At 36.4% G+C, this 17,731-nt stretch overlaps 1 protein-coding gene across 1 annotated transcript in view; it reads right to left on the minus strand.

Annotated features, from left to right (window-relative positions):
* The window catches only part of LOC136026630 (N-terminal kinase-like protein), a gene marked incomplete in the record, with an annotated part of 193,298 nt that extends 175,827 nt beyond the window's left edge, over positions 1-17,471 (minus strand). The window contains 1 exon segment of the mRNA XM_065703357.1: positions 17,172-17,471.
* Between the last annotated feature and the right edge of the window lie 260 nt (positions 17,472-17,731).

Below are 17,731 nucleotides of genomic sequence, written 5' to 3' on the forward strand. Positions count from 1 at the left end.
TCTTCGGGACTTGTTTCTTTGGTCTATTTCATTTCCAGTCAGGTGACCATGGGCAATGAGCTTTTGGAGGCAGTCCATGGCTGAAACCATGATTCTTGGTGTTTTCGACTGACATCCAAATTCAAATGGAGTCACATATTTTTCCACACTCATAACATTCCCAGCTTCATTTCGAGGAAGAGGTAAGGCTGCTGAAGTAGCATTTTCACCTTGATGGATTTTTCCAGCTTGGATTTCTGCTCTGATACTCTCTAATGATGATTCACATGATTCACATTTCAATTGTGAATTGTATGATTTTTCAAATTCTCTTTCTTCTAGAATTTTTTCAAGGCCTCTGACAATAAACATTTCTCTTGAATATGCATCTATTTTGCTTGTATGTTATAAAACGTTAAACATCCCAGGTTTAATCAACTACGAAATTAAAATTGATGGCAAATGTCCATAAAATGAAATCAGGAACGGCGGAAATGTCCCTCCACACTAATTTTTTTGCTATCTCTACAAAAAATTAAAATAATAAAAGACTAAACGGATACAGGGATAAACGGATATGGGGTCCTTCAGTTCTAATCCCTCACTTATTTAACTCCCATGACGTCATCTTGAGTTGAATCTCCCATAAGTTATATCGACAATAAAACGCCCCCTGTAACCTAAATCATCTCAAAAAAATCCTCATAACATAAATGTACAATAATCCCCCCCCCCATAACAAAAGACAGTTTCTCCAGGTTATGGTGAATTTTTATTGGCTGACTTATTTTCTATGGCTTGTTGATGATGCTTGTTTACCATTAAATTAATATTAAGAAAGAGTCAACATATAGAAAAATCATTGAGAGTATATGATTTGGGATATAAATTATCTCATTAGGGGTGGGGGGGGGGTTCTGGGTGGAGCATGGGTTCTAATTTTGTGGTTTCCCCCTGCAGAAGGAAACATCATCAGTGTCAAACAGAAACCAGAGATCTCCCTTTTTCAAAATTTTTCAGGAGATGAAAAAATATTAACTGTTTTGCTTTAGCAGTCGTGCTTTTGAAACCTTTACATTAGATAGTCAAATTTTTATGGCACATCCAATTGAAAGAGCTAAAAACAGCTCAACTAAAGCAGTTCTGACTGAAAAGCCAATACTTAGTTTTTGCTTGACGTGGCAGAGTGCCAAATAGAAAACACTTATCTTAAACACTTATCCCTGCAAATCAGCTAGACTGTTGTTTTTAGGAAAACCCAGGAAGAACCCCTTAGGAAACTCAAATACAAGAAGTACAGGCTGTAAATCACTCAGAATTTGGTTGTCTCCCACTTCTTTGTCCTCATCAGTCTTAAGAAGGGTCTCTTTCACGCTTTTGCAAATTTTAAAACTTTTGTATTCACAATAGAATGGCTGTGCAATCACCTTCTTTTGGCAAAGGGCCAGAAGGTTTCTCTTGTTCACTTTCCAAACACAGATTTTTGCAATGTAAGCTGCTTTTAGTACTTAATTCCAGTGGCCAAATTTAGCTAACATTACATGTATTTCTACAAAATCAGTTTGGAATTCACAACTGATGAATTTCTTGTGAACTTTTCCCCTCAGTTTATAAGTAGAATTTTTGTTTGTTTGATTACGACATTGCAGATGAGGTAATGGTACCATGAGCTGCCTTCCAGTCTTTTATGTGTTTTAACATCAGAACCTCAACAATATAGGGAGCCGTATTTGTCATATCAGTTTGGAGTAGAGTCATCCATTGACTTTATCTGTACACTGTGATTCCTCTCATGTTATGTTCAACTGCAGAACGCATACCATCTAGAATCATTAGCAAATGACCCAAAAGAAGGAAAGTTGTCTCAATTATCTGTATGCTTTGACAATGCTGAAGTATTGAAAAGTTGTGGCTGTTTCTGTTTTGACCTCTGCAGCATTCTTTACAGTGTCTCTGCTATCGAATTCTCAAATTTGTTGCAAAAAGAAAAATTCCCATTAATTTTGCCCCTTGGTTTCCATTCTTCTGCTCCCAGAAGAAGGACTATCCATTCTTAGCCACACTCTTGGAAGCTGTAAAATCATAGCAATAATATTTTCAAGAAAGTCTAGTCAGACTTTCCTCTCTGTGTGTTGTTGTATATCATGACTGTAGAAGAACAACATTACTGGGATTCCACAGCAGAATCCCCCTGAAAGTAGCCCCTCCTGTGTCACTACTAAATCCCTCACTGATATAGATTATTGACCAACCAACAGAATTCAGGCACCAGCAACAACCCTCCTTGCTAGACTTAGTTGTGATAAACAACCCTGAATGAATCATTTCTACTTCCTATCACCCTGCAATTGGAAGCAGTGACCATATTTGTATCTTGACTTCGATACAGGTGAACTTCAAGAAAGAAAATAAAGTGAAAAAATGCTTTATAGATCATGAAATGATACAGCAGGACGTGTCAAAGATAAAATGGGAGAGTGAGGTTGACAATGGTAGCATAGAAAAAAGCTGGGAGGCATTTAAGACAGTAGTCCTATCTGCAGAAAACAAACATACCTGGGTATACTGGTTGCCTCTGCCAAAAACACTCTCCTTCCTACCCAAAGAAGTCTTAAGGACTAGAAGGAAGAAGAAAAGAGCATGGACCAAATATATAAATTGCAGATGTTATAACCAAGGCAAACGCAGCTGACACAAAGCAGAATCCAATGGGTTCCTGGTGCGATGTTTCAGCAGCTAATCCCTCTAGACACGATATCCCAGACCTCATGAAAGAGGATGACACAAAGACCTCAGAGGCTAAAGAATTTCAGATTTGCTCAACTCTAGCTTTGGTACAATTTTCTCCACTCAGCCAATAACTAGCCTTCCACCCACTTTACCAGAGGAACCAATTGGAGAATCATTGTACACGACAATTATGAGTATAGAGAATGTTCTGAAAAGGCTGTAAAGACTGGATGCAAATAAAGCTGTTGGGACTGATTACCTACAACCCAGACTATTAAAAGAAGCAGCTGAACAAATTGATGACCCAATAGCAGTGATGTTTGGGATGTCACTCACTTCTAAAGTGCTCCCAAGTGACTGAAAGCATACCAACATCAAGCCCATCTTCAAGAAAGGGAGAAATGACCAAGTCAGTGATCATTGCCCTACAAGTCTTCCTTCTGTTAGCCTGGATTGAAGCCTTTCTTACTGGAAGAACTCAGAAGGTAGTAGTTTATGATGCCACCAGTAAAAATATGGATTCTGATGAATTTCCTGTCATTAGCGGAGTCCCAAAGGTATTGTCAATGATGAACTCAAGCTCCACAGCCACACACAAGCTGAAGTTGCTAAAACGAACCGAGCCCTAGAGCTCACGAAACAAACGTTTACCACCAGGAAGCTGTGTGTGGTCAAAAAGCTGTAAAAAGCTATTGTACGTCCAAACCTGGAATTTGGAATGCCCCTAGCATTTCCCCATTATAAATGAAAATTAAAGCACTCGAGAGTGTCCAAAGGCAAACAACAAAGCTCATACCAGCTTTGCAAGACAAGCTGTGTGAGGAGCATCTTGTATATATCAAACTCCCCACCCTAGTCTATCAAAGGAAGAGAGGAGGCGCAATCGCTACTTGTAAACTGCTAGAAAATGACCTCTCAAGTCAAATTTTCTCCTCATCCCTTGCAAGTACAACAAGAGGTCACACAAAGAAGCTGCAATTCCCATGTTGCTATCAACGTGAGTGCCAGCATTTCTTCTCTGTATGTGCTGTCCCTTTCTGGAACAGCCTCTCCAAAGCCACCATCCAGTCCCAAACCATTGATGCGTTCAAGAAAGAAGTTAATCAGGACTGGGCCAATGCAGAGTGTAGGCTAACCTGGGATGCCAGACCATAGTTATGTCACACCATCAGTGAGGTGTTCCACAGGAGGCTCATTACAACATTATCTTGCTAAGGTAATTTTAAGGTACTTTTTGGTAATAACTCTTAATCCAAGTTCTTGTATACCTAAAGACAACCCTGGGTATCTTATTGACTCTTATCCTGAGGACTCTATGCTATTTGGTACCACAGACAACAGTAGCCTACAAGCTGACCTTAACCAAATTCAAGTATGGGCAGATAAGTGGCTTCTATCCCTCAATATCTCCAAGTGCGTCAATCTTCATTTTGGCCGTGGTAATCCGCAGCACCAGTACACTATGTATGATGGCAAAACATCATCGACAGTCTTGCTTCCTACATATAGTAGTGGCAGAGACCTAGAAGTCCTGCTGGATGACAGTTTAAAATTCCATGAACACACCGTCCAAGCAGTTTTTAGAGCAAACGCAAATTTTGGACTCCTGAAAAGAACCGTCAGTAATCGATCCTCCACAGTTTTTCTGAAACTATACAAATCCTATCCTGGATTTTGTAACATGTCTTGCTGGTCCTTTCTACAAGGTGTCGAAAGGAGAGCCACCAAATGCATCGACGGTTTACACACTCAGCCCTACTGCAATAGATTACAATCTGCTAACCTCCCAACACTTGTTTTTCAGAGTAAGCGTAATGACGTGATGCTCACCTACAGGTACCTCCAGCAAGCAGACCAGAAGCTCTTCACCTTCTCTCCCAACCAAAGACAAACACAAGGACTTTTCAAAATGGTATTCAAATCCATTGTGAACACCAAGGTCTGATAAGATTTTTTCAACCAGCAAGTGGTGAAAGATTGGCACCAACAAATCCAAGAGACAATTTGCACAACCTCACCAGAGGAATTCAAAAAAAGGCTTCACAAGGAATGGGAGGCCAAACCATGGAGATTCCAGTGGGAAAACCCCCCAGCCCTCATCATAACACTCTTGGAAGACAATAGAGAGTCAGCTTGGAGGATGATGCGGCTGGTCATACCCAACCATTTCGCATACTCAATCCAAAGTTGCTGTTGCGTGGCCGTACCAACTCTAAATTGCTGGAGAGTGGTTCTTGAGCCAATCTCCAGTTCTTACCATGTGATCACCGTTACCGAGTGTGCTTAAATTGCATCTCTTCAGCACTCCCTAGTCCTGATGCGCTTGACCTTAACACAACAACCAGATCTATCGCCATCATCAGCTATGGAGCATCACAGTTCTTGCAACTAATTTGCTGCAAAGTGCGAATTAAGGGAAGATAATTAGGATGGTCTGATTTCTTATCCTTTCTTTGAGAAAATTCCTTCTTAGCTATATTTCTTATAGCTAACCCCCCAAGATCTAGGGTTACACAAAGAAATTTCAGACACATTTTTCTCTTGTTTCCACGTCAAGGGGTCTAAAATGTCTAACAGTGTTCTGTCTTCTTGTTTCTGCTTTTAGGGTTTGCTCTGAAACAGGTTCAAAATATAAATGAACACATTATCTATTTTCTAGTTGGCTTGTATTGCCAATGTCCCAATAGTACACAAAGATGTTTTTCTTTGTTCATATGAGAAGCTTCTGCAAAATTTTTCTCAAAAATAAAGTTCTGTTCTGATTATAAATAAATAAATAAAATTCAATTGGAACAGAAATTACAATAAATAGCCTAGTCAAACTCAAAGCAAGCAAAAATTAACATGAGTAGGGCTCACTTCCCTATGGCTCCTCAAGGGTAGAACATAATTTGCACATTACTAAAAAAAAACAAAAACAAATTAAGAGTTTAAGGAACAAATAGTAGCATATTTATATTAAACTTACAATGCCTTACACTTTTTCAGTAAATTGCAAATTATGTTATAGCCTTGAGAAGGCATAGGGGTTGTAAGCCATACTCATGTTAATTTCATATCGTTTAGAATTTTACTAGGTTATTTACAGTAATATCTGTTCGTTTTGGGTTTCATTTATTTATCTATGCTGATTACTGGTAGTTTTGCGCTTGGTAGATTATTTGATTTTTTGCTCATTTTTGATTTAATGGAGTTCTTTACTATTCTTTGAAAATTTATTTTGTGGAAAATGTTTTTAAATTAATTTCTGTTCGTTTTATATTGACATAGTTTTTTTTTCAGGGAAAAAGAAAATAATAGTTTAAATCTTTTCTTTTTTATGTAAGAATTTATTGTTTGGCCTACTATCTGTGTGTTGGAGAAACTTTTTCAATATTTTTTAACAACATGCACCCTTTTGAAAATCTTGACAAATAGTAATGTTTAATTTAGTTTTATACCTCCACTAGTTGACCTGAGAAATAAAACTTAATACCATTCCTAAAAATTCCATCTATGTTCTTTGACAGCCAGGATACACTTACACTCTTTTGATTTAGTTAAATTTTAAGAGTAGAAGCAGTATTAGAAGTAGCCCCAAAAGTTCGAACTTAATATCCTCAGTCATTCTTGAGACATTGCTGATGTCTTATTGGCGACCAGCACACACACAGTGCGTTTTGATTTAATTTTAAAGCAATATTTAGTTTTTAAGCATAATGGGCAAATTGCATGACTGTGGAGAGTTGACCTACAGAATCATTCAATAAATATAGTTAATAGACTGTTCTATGCTGTACAAAATAGCTGTCTCAAAATTCTGACTGGAAGTGTTTGGAAAATTATGAGCTAAAGAGGAGGGCTGATTATCCTCCTATCACTTTTAACTCTTAAAAGGGGCACTAGAAGTTTTAATTTTCAGTCGAATTAACTATTCTCACATTACAATGATATTATTAGCAATGAAAGAGCAGCACTGCCTATATTCCTTATATACCCTTTAAATACCTGCATGCACATGGTGCCCTTAGTGTCATTAATTAATGTAACTTTAGAAGTAGTATTAAGAATATACACATGGTGTCTGCTGGCTTGTTCAAAATATGCCACAACTAAGCCTGAAATGTGTAACTTAATAATATAAGTGGTTATTGAGATATTGCTTGTTCACTCTTTTGGCAATTAACATAATCATAATTTGTTTGGATTTAGTTCAAATTCTGCCAAAACATTCCTTGAAAGCTTCACCTTAATACCATTAGCTTGTGTAGTAGCATTAGTAGCATCTTGCACATAGTACCTTTGGTTTTCTTCAACATTCCCTTCAAAACACAAGTAGTCTCAAGTTAATACCATCGACCGTTCCTGAATCGACCTTTGATGATCAATTAAATAAAAAAAACAAGTTTTTTTTAACTACAAGTAAGGAGCGACAGTAAAACTTAAAACGAACAGACATTACTCCGTATATGAAATGGGTAGTCCCCTCCGCAATCCTTCGCTCTTTACGCTAAAGTTTGACTCTTTGCCACAATTCTACTTTTTAAAACAATTAAAAGCTTTAGCGTAAAGAGCGAAGGATTGCGGAGGGGACTACCCATTTCATATACGGAGTAATTTCTGTTCGTTTTAAGTTTTACTGTCGCTCCTTACTTGTAGTTAAAAAAAACTTGTTTTTTTTTATTTAATTTCTGAATGTTTTTGAAGTAATGCATGTTTTTATTTTACGAATGTTTTTATTAGTAAAAATTATACGTAACTTAAGAATTAACTTACGTAACAAACTTTCATAATCTTATATTTTTATTATGTATACGAGGGGGTTTGTACCCTCGTTAATACCTCGCTCTTTACACTAAATCGTAAGTTTTGTCCCAATTCTTTAAGAATGACCCCTGAATCAGAAAGGCCGTAGAATAAATAGTTGAAATTACTAAAAATACTTTAGCATAAAGAGCGAGTTATTTATCTCCTCCTAAATACCTCGTTCTTTATGCTAAAGTATTTTTAGAACCCCTCATATGCATGATAATCTCTGTTTGTTTTAAGTTTCAATGCTACTCCTTCCTTTCATTTGAAAAAACTTTTCATGTTTATTTTTCATTGTTTTCTTATAGTAATGCTAGAAAATCCTGCGCCCTTTTCATTGAATTTTTCTTCCCCCATGACAGATTCCTCCAAGGAGAGATCCTCCAACATAGCCCCCTCCCCTCAGCCCCACCCCCAAACAAAATAAAATCCCCCTGAAAACGTCTGTACACTTCCCAATAACCATTACTATATGTAAACACTGGTCAAAGTTTGTAACTTGCAGCCCCTCCCCCAGGGATTGTGGGGGAGTAAGTCATCCCCAAAGACATAGTTATTATAGTTTTCGACTATGCTGAACAAAATGGCTATCTCAAAATTTTGATTTGTTGACTTTGGGAAAAAATGAGCGTGGGAGGGGGCCTAGATGCCCTCCAATTTTTTTGGTCACTTAAAAAGGGCACTAGAACTTTTCATTTCCGTTAGAATGAGCCCTCTTGCAACATTCTAGGACCAATTAGTCGTTACGATGACCCCTGGGAAAAAGAAAAAACAAAAAAACAAACAAATAAACACGCACCCGTGATTTGTCTTCTGGCAAAAAATACAAAATTCCACATTTTTGTAGATAGGAGCTTGAAACTTCTACAGTAGGGTTCTCTGATACGCTGAATCTGATGGTGTCATTTTCGTTAAGACTCTACGACTTTTAAGGGGGTGTTTCCCCCTATTTTCTTAAATAAGGCAAATTTTCTCAGGCTCGTAACTCTTGATGGGTAAAACTAAACTTGATGAAACTTATATATTTAAAATCAGCATTAAAATGCGATTCTTTTGATGTAGCTATTGATATCAAAATTCAATTTTTTAGAGTTTTGGTTTCTATTGAGCCGGGTCGCTCCTTACTACAGTTCGTTACCACGAACTGTTTGACAAGTTTTTGAGGTCTTGAAGCATCTTGACACAAATAAATCACCAGATATTCATGAATTTTCAAACCATATGATCCGAGAGCTTGCAACAGTACTCACTGAACCACTGACACATTTGTATAATCTGTGTCTGGCGTCTGGTACTTGCCCTTAGGCATGGAAAAAAGCAATAATTAAACCCCTGTATAAAAGTGGCACAAAAACACAATTTAAAAACTATAGACCAATATCAAACACTTCAATTTTTTCCAGAGTTATGGAAAAACTAATTGTCAAGAGAATACAAAATTATTTCGAATCGAATCTTCTTTGGCATCCATCTCAACACGGATTCTGTAAAAAACGTTCATTTAATACACAGCTTTTGGAAGTAATTACTGACTTCCATAGGATGGCAGATGAAGGTCTCAGGTTTGATTGCATCTATATAGATTTTTCTAAGGCGTTTGATAAAATTTCCATTCCGCTTTTACTTCAAAAGTGTGAGGTATATCACCTTGGTCCCAGAACGTTGAATTGGATTGGTGATTATCTAACAGGCAGGACGCAGAAAGTGATTGTAGGTGATGCTTTGTCCTCTACTGAGATAGTTTTAAGTGGCGTTCCACAAGGTAGTTGCCTTGGTCCAGTACTTTTCTGCCTTTTCATCAATGACTTGCCTCTTGTTGTCCACCATTAAAATAAAATGTTACACACATTAAAATGTTCGCAGATGATGTAAAGCTCTACCGCTCCTTGACAAATTCAGATGAAGCTTCGTTGCTTCAAAAAGACTTGGATGCAGAGCACAATTGGTGTAATGCTAACTCCATGTTTATCAACGAAAATAAGTGTAGGGTTGTCCATTACTTCGGCAAAGTAGAACAAAGTTACCAATACCATCTTGCTGGACATTCAATCTTACCTGTTGAAAATGTCCGTTACCTTGGTGTTCATTTTGATTCTAGTCTTAGGTTTGACAAGCATGTCTCTGAAGTAACTCGTAAGGCAAACTATCAGCTATTATGTCTTAGACAGAATTTCCGTAAGTTTAATCTCCGTTCATTCATTGCCATTTATAAATCAACAGTTCGACCTATACTCGAATACAATTCGTCAGTATGGTATCCATTGAATAAAAATGACAGAGCAAGGGTTGAAAAAATACAGCAAAGAGCAACTAAGCTTGTACCTTATTTGAAACATTTGCCGTATGAAAATAGACTGCAAAGGCTAGGATTGTCAAGTCTTCAATTCCGAAGGGATAGGGCAGACATTATTAACACATTCCGTATAATCAAAGGCATTGATAATATAAGTACATCACAGTTCTTCACATTTAATGACACTAACAGGACCCGTTATCACCCACATAAATTGTACCCCTCACTTTCAAAAAGGAAAATAGGCCAACATTCATTTTACAGCAGGGTGTGGAAGCCATGGAATGACCTTCCACCTAAAACATTTCTAACAGACGACATAAATAAATTCAAACCAAGACTAGCAGAAACAAATTTTCAAAGTAAATCATTTTTAAATAATTTATAGTATTATTTGTCAGTGTTTGTTGTAGTCGTTATTTTCATCGATTTATATGTGTGTACTGTGTTGTCAGTTGTATTATGTATTATGTTGTGTATTATGTTGTCATAACTTCTATTTATTGTATTTATTGCGACAAGCTTGAAAGCTTACCGTATTTGGTATTAATAAATAAATAAATATCGTCCAAAATTTTTGCCTTAACACCCTTAGTCTTAGTAGCAGCACCAGAAGTAGTTGTAGCAATAATAATATTAACAGTAGGCCTAGTTGTAGGAGTGGAATCAGGAGTACTATGATGCAAATACTGTCTTTTTGTTAGTTCAACATCCCCCATAACAGTCCTTGCAAGTTTTCACTTCACATACAAAACTGTTCCTAAAATATTACTCATATGCCCTTTTGACAACCTGCATATGGATGGCATGCTGTGGTTCACTCAACCTCTCCTCCTAAAATTCACTGAAAATTTCACCTTCTTACCCTTGGGCATAGTTGTAATAGTAGTCACAGTACTAGTTTTCGATACTCAACTTAATGCAATTAGCCTTCGCTATGACATTGTTGATATGTGCTTTTGATGACCTGTATTTTCAAATATTTTTTTAGATTTTCATCTTAATGCTGTTAGCTTTACAAGCAGTTACTGATACACCTGTATCAGCAATCTGTATGTACATACAGATTGTTGATGTGGGTGTATCAGCAATATTTTTGGAACAGCTTAGTGTCTCAAGAGAAAATAAGTTGAAATTTTCAGAGAACACTTAAAGGAGAAGATAAATTGACAAAAGATAATATATGCATGTCACTACTTACACTACTTTTACTAATATTACTAATGCTACTAATTTACTCTATCTACTACTTCATTTGCAATAACTTGCAAGGCTTAGAGCATTAAGAGGAAAGGGCATCAAAAAGGCTCTGTAGCGACAGTTTTTGGAACAGCTTACCATGTCCAGGTGAAACTTCCAGGGTATCATGAAAGGAGTATTCAACTGACCAATAGGCAACATGCACATGCTACTACCGCTATTAATACTGTTCCTACCACTACTAATACAACACTAACACTGCAACTACTTCTGCTACTACAACTGCAACTACTGTAATACTAGTACTATTAAGGCCAAGTCTATGAAGGTAAGTTTGAGGGAATATTGATGACCAATTCGACCTAACAAAACACACTATATGCATTTAGATTGTCAAAGGAGTATATCTTAAGAATTGATTTGTGTATTAGGTTGGAACTCCCAGAGAATGATTAAAAGGAAAAATCAATTGACCAAAAGGCAAAGTGAATCTTTCAAGGAATATTTTGGCAGATTTTGAAATAAATCCAAACGAATTATGATTATATTGATTGCCAAAAGAGTGACAAAGCAATATCTCAATAACAGCTTATATTATTAAGTTACACATTTCAGGCTGAGTTGTGGCGTATTTTAAACTAGCCAACAGACACCATACGTATATTCTTAATACTACTTCTAAAGTTACAGTAATTAATGACACGAAGGGCATCAAGTTGAAACTTGCAGGGAACATTTAGGGGGAATCTTAATTAAACAAAAAAAACTATATGCATGCAGGTATTAAAAAGGTATATAAGCAATATCACAGACAGTGAATAATATCATTGAAATATGAATGGGGCTCTGAAGCTCCCTAAGCAAAGGATCAGTCTCAGCCCCTAGTGTGGAGGCCTTTAAGGGGGCTGTGGACGAAGACTGGTTATCAAAGCCATGGCTTTGAAATGGGATGCAACTGAAGTGTTGGCTCAACATCTTCACTAACCAACACCTACAGGATGACTCCTTATTTGGTGGACAATGCAATTTAAGGTAATACTCACTTTATTTGTAGGTCAATAATATGAACTACTACTACTACTAACTACTAATAACTCACTGCAGCGCCAAGCCACCTGAGGCCAACACAGCTACGCACGCTCCTCCTCCAACCTAATCTATTTAAAGCCTCCCTCTTTACACCATCCCAGGAAGTTCCCATTTCCTTTAAATCTTTATTTATGACATCCTCCCAACCCAGACAAGGACAACCTGCTTTCCGTGTAGCCCCAGACGGTTGGCCAAAAAGGACAATCTTTGGTAATCTGTCATCCTTCATCTGTAGAGTGTGGCCTAGCCATCTTAACCTTTCTTTCATTATAGCCCCAGAAAGCAGGATTGAAGCACACTTTTCGTACAACCTACTGTTTGAAATACGGTCAGCCAGCCGGGTACCCAAAACAATCCATAGGCAATTTCTCTGGAAAACATCTAGTACATTTTCATCTGCTTTTTGGAGTGTCCATGCTTCAAAGCCATATTTGACCACTGTACTGCTCAATATTTACCTCTTTTCCCTGATTTTTGGCTATAGAAAATAATTAAAAACAACAATCCTTACTTCATAAAAAGTAGAATGATTTCAGTAAACACACTTTGGCTATAGATCATCTATAATTTCCCCCAACCCTGATTTCTAAATATATAGCCTAAATTATACATTTCCCTGCCCCTCTTATTTTTCGGGTTTTTATTTTGTCCCAGCTGATTCAATTTACAGGTAGCCTAAATGAGTTGAAACAAGAGAGGTACATTAGTGGAAGGATATCTGATCTTTGACTATTGGAAAAAATTAGTTTATAAGCTTATATAAAATGGTACTATCCAATCTTATAATTAAAAACCTTTTTGCCACCTAGTTGGAGAATTTGGCCCACCCCTATAGATATAATCTGATTTGCCAACTAGTTGACTAGTAACTTCTCCCCAGCAAAACTTTCATTTTCCAACTAGTTGACATGTAACTTCTCCCCAAAAACACTTTCTTTTCAACTAGCTGGAGACAAATATTACCCCAGAAAACAATTCATTTTCCAACTAGTTGACTAATAACTTCTCCCAAGTAACACTTATTTTTTCAAACTAGCTGGAAACAAACATTGCCCAAGAAAACAAATCATTTTCAAACTAGTAGGCTAGTAACTTCTACCCAGCAAAACATTCATTTTCCAACTAGCTCAAAACAAACCTATCCTATAAACACTTTTGTTAGCCATCTAGTTGCCAAGTAAATTTTCCTCAGAGTAATTCCTTAGCCAATGACATGAAGAGAAAACAAAAAACATACCATTCCCAGTCCATTGGCCCCATGAAAATTGGCAGTGTGCACTTTTGACGAAAGGACTACTACAAAAGAGACAGAAATTCTTGCACTCAGTATAAATATGATTTTATCGAGAGGGATGTCTTCAATAATTCCAACTGGGAAAAGATTTTCTTCAATATGTTGGCAAAGCAAGGCATTTGAAGCTGATATGCCACTTTTGTAGAAGGCATGCTTTGGTTATGAGTGTTTATTAGAACAGTGTATCTGTTATAAGAATGTATGTTGTTTATTTTTTTAATCAAAAATTGAGGAAGCCATATGCCTGTTTCATACACTCCAATAGTATAAGAACTAAAGCAAACAACTATTCTAAAAACAAAGTTTTTCAATTTTTAAAATGGAAGAATTTAAGTTCTTAAAATGGATGAAGCCATGGGCTTGTCTCATACACCCCAATAGAATAAGAACTAATACAAACAACCCTTCTAAAACCAAAGTTTTTCAATTCTTAAAAAGGAGGTAGCTCGTCTAGTGTTTATTCTTTTCAGAATATACTTTAATTGTAAATTAAATAGGTTGATTCTGTGGACTAAATGTAAGAATTGAAGCATGTTGATTCTGTGGTTTGATTGTAAACCAAACATGTTTATACTTTTACTGTAAATAAAAGAGACTAATTCTGTGATCTGAGTATAAGCATTGAAGCAAGTTGATTTTAAGATTTGATTATAAACTAAACCTGTCTATACTTTGATTGTAACCAAAAGAGATTGATTCAGTGATCTGACTGTAAGCACTGAAGCAACTCGATTCTGTGATTTTATAATAAACCAAGTGTGTTTTTACTTTGCTTGCATTATTTATTACCAACATCAGGCAAAAACATGCATTTTTTTTGTCAAATTGTGCAAGTGTAAACTACACCTGAGTGCAGTTTACACTGCAGTTTTTGCACATTTAGCTACCCACATTTCTGCACAATTTAGTTCTTCTGTGAAGTACTGTTTTTGACCAAGGGCAAAGCTCCAGCTATTTTGTTGGGGGCCAAGAGGGGTTCATATGCGGATATTTGAGGGACATGGGCTAGTAAATAAAGGAGAGGGGGTAGTAAATAAACTTCAAATGGAGTGGTAACCCTGGTTTGAGCTGGAATTCCAGATGTGACTTTCCATTAATAATTTATTAAGGCCACAATTGTCTCCCTTCTGCAAGGGGCTATTCAAATACAGTCTTGCATGCTAACTTTGTATCTCAAAACCATGTTTTTTTTTAAAGGAAACAAAGAAACCTCATACCTTTTTTAATCTTGAAGCCATAAACCCTGTACTTGGTATATTGTCCAAGAAAGAAACAGATATATATTAGTTATTTAAGTTTCATTCATTTGCCAAAAATCTTTACATATGTCTTGCTATAAAAAAGGGTCCAAGATACAAGTTTAGTTCCAGGGAGATATGTGATCATTCTTATCAGGGAGTGCAGCTAATTACATATCTTATAAGATTTATTTTATTGATAACCAAAGTCTACAAAAACAAAATTAAACAGCTTCAATTAAAATAAAGCAGACACAGGTAAAGTATCTCTTTTCATGTAGAAGACTATCAGAAAAAGGGTGACAACCAGTGTAGAATCTTTCCTTGCTTCTGGAGTAGTTCAAATGTAGTTTTGAGGGGCATAAATTTCCAATCCATTGATCTTTGCTTGTATGATTACTTGTACAGGATTGCATTCCATCTACATATGTTGCTTATCTAAGTGTTTCTGCTCAATGACAATCTTCTGCACAGAAACCATTTTTAGGACAATTTCCTGGCAATAAATTCAATGACCCTTTGTCTTGTCAAAAAAATCTACTACCAAATCCAAAAAGAATAAAAAATGTGGGACAACTGAAAGGCAAGCCGATTTGCATAGTCTATGTTGACAGAAGTTGGAGATCTTAGCTATGTAGCCAAGGTCTATATGTTAGGAAAGTATTAGTTAAGACAAATTAAGTAAGTAAAGTTGCAGAAAAAATATGTGATTTGAGTCTAGCTACAAAATAGTTCTTGCTGTAAAATGCAAGAAAAATAGAAGCATCCTTTATTAATCTATATCCTGGTTCATTTGATCACTAAAATAAACCTTAGTTCACAGAGATCCAGTTTTTTTCTCACACAGAATGCATGCAGCAAAAATGCAAAATTGTTCACACCAATCTGGTCCAGTACATTTGTCAAAGCACCATCAACTACCTCAAAGCACTTTAACCAATGCATGTGTTGAACTGTTGTAACACAGAAATAGGCATTGGACAATGGATCAAACTTGGCAGGTTGCACAAAAATTTGCATTTTTTCATAAAATTACATCTCTGTGAACCTGGGGTAAGACTATCCTGTAGAATGTTTCCTAGAATTGGAAAGCACACTTATAGAGGGAGAAGACTTTCAGCTTCATGGCTTCCAGACTATTTACTCCTAAATTCAGTTTGATTGATTTACCTTGGCTGCAGTGCTTTTATTGAAAGCACATTTTGATTTTGCTGATACTGTCAGATCAATGGAATTGGAATAGTATGTTTTCTTCTTTATCTTCATGTTGTTGACTAAGAAATTATTCTGAGGAGAAGTTACTTGCCAACTAGATGGTTAACAAAAGTGTTTATAGGATAAGTTTGTTTCCAGCTAGTTGGAAAATGAAAGTATTGCTGGGGAGGACTTGCTAGTCAACTAGTTAGAAAATAAATTGTTTTCTGGGGCAACATTTGTTTCCAGCTGGCTGGCAAAATAAAGTGTTGCTGGGGAGAAGTTATTAGTCAACTAGTTAGAAAATGAAAGTTTTGCTGGGGCAATGTTTCTTGTCAACCAGTTGGTAAATACAGATTTCTCTTGTTAGGATGGGCCAAATTTTCTAACTAGATGACAAAAATATTTTTAATTATAAGGACATAGGATAGTAACATTCTATACTCATAAAGTAATTTTGGTAAATGTTTAGTTTTGTTTCAAGTGCTATAAACTGGAAATTATGCTGCAAAGCACCATACTTTCTAGTTAAGAGCACTTAAAATGTTAATTCTAGAACAACATCCATTTCTGGTTGACCCTCCTCCTCCATGAGGCAAACTAAAAATGTATGAAGTGGGCTTGCTTACAGGTAACATTACCTATAGAGCAAAGTTTGTCAGTCCATGAGCTCTGCAGGCAGTGGGGCAAGGTCTGTATACTAAATTTATTTAATAGACCTTTTTTGAGATTTTTTTTAGTTTTATCACTCTTTGCATAGGATACAGACTTTGCCCTGCTGCCTGCAGGGCTCATGGACTAATACACTTTACCTGTAAGAAAGCCCACCTAAGCATTTTTAGTCTTGTTGGAGGGGGATATTAGAAAGCTAAAAATTTTGACGTGCTTCTTTGATAATGACAAAGAAACAATATGTGATTATCATAATCTTGCTATAGCCTATGCAGTAATACACACTTTAGAGCATTTGGAACAAAACTAAAGATTTACTGTGATTTTTTCTATAATAGTCATAGGGTGGAGTCCCTTGGTGGAATAGACCTATGTGGGAAGTATATAGGCTAGTTTGGGCTTGATGCATATTTGCACATTAAGAGGTTGAGGGTAAACAGCTCCTAATCTAGACCTTTGCCCCATTTTCAGTAGGATAGCCAAATATATATCTACCCAATCTTTAAGAGTCTATAAAGGGCTTAAAATTGAATTTCAAAGCAGCCTAAAACAATTATTGTGCCTGAAAAGAGCACACAAAAGGCACCAAGTAATATTTTCCTTTTATTCCTAGGTCAATAATGGAAATATTCCCACATTTACCCAAGATTCAGCCCATCACCTCCTAGGCCAATTAACAAAATAGATGCACTACTTTTCTAAGTTTTCCCTTTTCTTCAATAATACAACTAAATATAGATTAGTATCTACTTTTGGTTGAATTAAAATATATCCTGCAAAGGGGAGACCACTCTAGAGCTGGTTTGACTAGTGGAATCACTGTCAGGATTTCCAAGAAACTGAATCTAGGTTATTGATCAAATTGAAGTGGATGATCCCTCCTCTCTTCCTACAAGGACTCAAGAGGCTTCTTATATTGTAATCACTATATCACTTGTTTTATATAGAATTTTGACCATCCAGGATATTTTTCAATCAGAGCAGAATCACGACAGTATTGCCAATTATTTCCCAATGAAAAAGATCCATTCCCTTCACTCCGCAAAACAGGCGTCTCTAAACACAGACAAGGAGTCTGTGTTTACTCAGGCGTTGTCTTCATTATGGCTCTTCAGGCAATATCGCTCGTGCTCTTTTAGTTTTTCAGGCAACTCCAGTCTCTTTTGTTGCTCTTTTACAGCTCAGAAAGGCAAATCAGGTACATTTCAAATGACCTTGTTCAGAAATGTTTGTTTTTCGATGAACAAAAAGCTG

The sequence above is a fragment of the Artemia franciscana genome, chromosome 1 (assembly GCF_032884065.1).
Source record: "Artemia franciscana chromosome 1, ASM3288406v1, whole genome shotgun sequence".
Taxonomy (NCBI): domain Eukaryota; kingdom Metazoa; phylum Arthropoda; class Branchiopoda; order Anostraca; family Artemiidae; genus Artemia; species Artemia franciscana.